The sequence below is a fragment of the Mus caroli genome, chromosome 11 (genome assembly GCF_900094665.2).
Source record: "Mus caroli chromosome 11, CAROLI_EIJ_v1.1, whole genome shotgun sequence".
Lineage (NCBI taxonomy): Eukaryota > Metazoa > Chordata > Mammalia > Rodentia > Muridae > Mus > Mus caroli.
Window position 1 is genome coordinate 66754791 of NC_034580.1, and position 3839 is coordinate 66758629.

At 48.0% G+C, this 3839-nt stretch overlaps 1 pseudogene; it reads left to right on the top strand.

Annotated features, from left to right (window-relative positions):
• Positions 1 to 650: 650 nt before the first annotated feature.
• LOC115032716 lies at positions 651 to 753 on the top strand (annotated as a pseudogene).
• Positions 754 to 3839: the final 3086 nt, after the last annotated feature.

The window sequence follows — 3839 nt, forward strand, 5'->3', positions numbered from 1 at the left end:
ACACTGTCAGCCAAAGCTGTGACTTCCCAGAACAGGAAACAGCGGCCTTTCTAAGAGACAGATGTGAAGTCACTAACAGAATGAATACCAAGCTAGGAGTCCATGTCACTTGTCTTGCTTCGATTTCCCCCAAAGGGGTCCTAAAGAGAAGCTATGGAAGAACCAAACGCTGTGCACTGGCCACTTGGAATATTTATCACAGAGAGGGGACAATGGTGACAGGTTGCACAGTGACAGAGCAGGCAGCGGGTTCCACAGCCAGGAAGCTGGAGCTCCCTTGTTCTGGAGCTGGCAGAGCAGGGAGCTGAGATGTTCGCTCTCACCTAAAGCTAAGGAGTGGGGAATACAGAGGACACCTGAGAAGACAGAGGGCTAGGGATGCTAGGTGTGGCAAGGTGAGCTCACGAGTGATCCCAGAGTCTGTACACAAAGGTCACTGTAACCGAAGCAGACGCTGTGCATCACAATGCTCAGCCTATCAAGGTACTTCAATGAAACAGCAGAAATCAGGCTCCTGTGTGTACAAAGGAGACAGCAGCTCAGAGATGTTAAGCAAATTGTACAAAATCACACAGCTGATTGTAAGGTAAACACATGTAACCATTATAGAAGTCAATATGGAAGTTTCTGAGGAAAAAAAGTAAACATTTGTGTTGTGTGAAAGGGGAGAAAGACAACACACTCCTTCACAAGAATGGACGAGGCCCTTGGGCCTAATAACATGGACCAGCAAGGCACTGCCGTCGGCTTTGTGGTGCCTTCTAGAAGGTGAGATGCAACCCCTACAAATTGTCCTGACTGCCACATGTGCTGTGGCAAGTCCCTTCTTCCATCTGAAGTAAATACATGTTTTTAAAAAGCTAAAAATAGAACTATCACATGACCCAGCTATGCCACTGGGTAAACACACACCTCAACAGACAAGGAGCCTGCTCATTCCTGCCCTACTCAAGAAATGGAACCAACCTAGGTGTGCGTCAACAGATGACTGGATAAAGATAATGTGGCCCATATGCATGGTGTAATAAATTAAATCATAACATTCTCTGGGAAAGGGATGGAGCCAGAGATCATTATGCCAATTGAAACAAGCCAGACTTGGAGAGGAAAAACATCACACCGTGTTCTTTCACCTAAGGAATCTAGATTTTAAATTGAGCATGTGTGTGTGTGTGTGTGTGTGTGTGTGTGTGTGTGTGCACATGGCCATGCAGCTAGTAAATGTTGAGAGCTGGTTAGGAACCCAGGCTTGTCTGACTATTCCTTGGTCTTTAGCCTCCATTCTATTCTGGCCCTAGATGTGGAGACAGGACAGGTGGTATCTGAGGGGACCCCTGGCTGATCATTATCATCAGTGATTTATAGCCAATGTAACACAGACTGGCAACAGTGACCCCCCTTGTCGGAGGCAAGGGGACAGCCAAGAGAAACAAAGAGGAACAGTTATACATAGTTTTTGGAAATCACCGGCATGTCACCATGCAGAGTTTGGGAGCACAATGCTACAGGTCAAGTTGTGAGAGACTAGGCCGCTAGGAATGACAGCTCAAGTCTGAAGCCAGGAAGCCTGCTGCAATAAACCCTGGCTCTGAATGGGTTACCATCAGACCTCTCACTGCAAAGTGGGAGATACATTGTAAAAAACTGAAAAGATAAAAATCAGCTGAATGGTGACAGTTCAGGCTTCATCGAGGTCCAAAATGCCAGCATGCAACAGTGCCCCCTGCAGGCTACTTGAGGAACATGATTGGCGGGGGGCGGGGGGAGAGGGGGGCGGGCTCAGCAGAAAAGCTCCAGAAACACAATTACCCTGTGAACAAATGAGCTGCTAAAAAGAACACATCTCCTCAAAAACAGAAACTCGAACGGTCCATAACGACTGAAACGCGTTCGGCATCCCCAGCCATTAGGAAAATGATCATTGAAACAGCCTCGAGAATCCTTCTTGCCCCAGTCAGAATGACTGTCATCAGCCAAATGGGGTGGGAGTTTAAACCTGTACAGAAACTACAGAAATCAGTATCGAGGTTTGTAAAAATAAAATATAAACTAGAGAGAGGAGCAGAAAGCCTGTGTTGCAGCTGAAAGGGGAGCCTCTTCTTTGCCTACAAGACAGAACCCCGGGGAAACCTTGACAAATTCGTTTGTCCAGGACACCAAGAATGAAAATCAATCCTTCCAAACTGTCTGGATGTCCAGCCCAAAGGACACTTCCCATCCTTCTACCTTAACCAGGGACCCCTAGCCCTAGCCCCTTTGTTTTATAAACTGCTTTAATGGAATAGTGTTCAGCTGGAGAGAAAGGCACAGGGTCCCAAGATCATCTGGCTGTCACTGACTCTGTCCCCTGGTACTGTCTAGAGTCCGAACTGGATGTCTTCAAGTCCTGTCCTTCAAAATCAAATCCATGGGATTTCTGAGATGACTCTGGCTTCTGACCTGGTCAGCATAGGATCTATGCAAATCAGACAGAGGTGCCTTCTTCAATCCCTTGCCTGCCACCTACTGGGAACTGGTAAGCACTGCACATATCTAAAGTAGACACAATGAGGTTAAGGGTGGGAAGGCTGGGATTCTACCCGTGGTGTTGTGTACAACTGCAACAGCCCGTTCCAAGCCTCTCTGCCATGTTAGCTGCACCCACCTCACCAGTCTCCTCTCTGACAGCACTGTTCCTTGCCTGAACTACTGCAGGAGTCTCAATGCTTCTTTCCTTCAATACAAGCTCAAACTTGCCACAGAAAGATCTTTCTAGAAAGCTGATTTGATCATTTTTCCCCTTCTCAGAGACTCCTCACTGGTTTCCAAGATCCTGTCTGAGCACCTAGCTTTTCTCCTAAGACATCCTGGTCTATATAGGTTTCCCACCCCACCCCAACCCTGTCCTCACCTAGACAGACCATAGACCAGCCCCATGCCCAGCCTACTCGGAATCTAATCTGTCCTGTTTTGTCCCACGCAGCATGAAAGACAAATGCCTGGTCTGGTGACAGTAACACCCTCTCAGGTGAGGGCCTTCAGAATGCTCTAAAAGGAAAGTGTGGAGACAGTGGTGTGTCTAGAACTCAAGACACTAGTGAGTGCAAGCACTCAGGGGACCGGCCTGGGACAAGACCAAGCTTCTCACTCTAAACCTTAGAGGTTCCACCCACTGATACCTTGATAGTCAGCATCTAGCCTCCAGAATTGATAGGTGACATTCTCGTATCAACTTAAATGGGCCCTCAGGTGCCCAGATGTTTGGTGAACATTATCCCTGGCATCTATATGAGGGCATTTGTGATGGGCTGACATTTAAATTAGCCAACTGAGCACAGCACATTACCTTCCTCCTGTGGGTGGGCCCCAGCCAGTCAGCTGAAGGTCTGACTAGAAAAAGCAAGTCCACCTTCCCTCCTGCTTGCCTGTCTCAGGCTTGGGGCATAGAACTTACACTCCAGCTGTCCTGACTCCCAGGCCTTGGATTACACAGCAACACTCCCGGTTCCCAGACTTTCAGTCTTGGAGCAGCCCTATACCCCTGTCTTCCCTGGGTCTCAAGCTTACCTCCTTTGTCATGAAGAGAGCCCTTGAAAATCACAAAAACAAAAAAAAAAGTCTGAAGAGAGGGAAGACTCGAGATAGATGCTCAGAAAAGAGGGATGGGCACGTCAGCTCCTGCCTGGACTGTCTGCATGCTGGCTTATGAGAAGCCTTGGTGAAGGACATCTCAAATCCTACAGCGCAGAACCCAGCTGAACACAAATGGAGGTAGAGCAAACAAAGCTCCTGGCCATCTGATTCTGGTACCTGTGTCCTTCCGAGGATGGTGAGAAGACATTTACGGTCACACGGTTTTT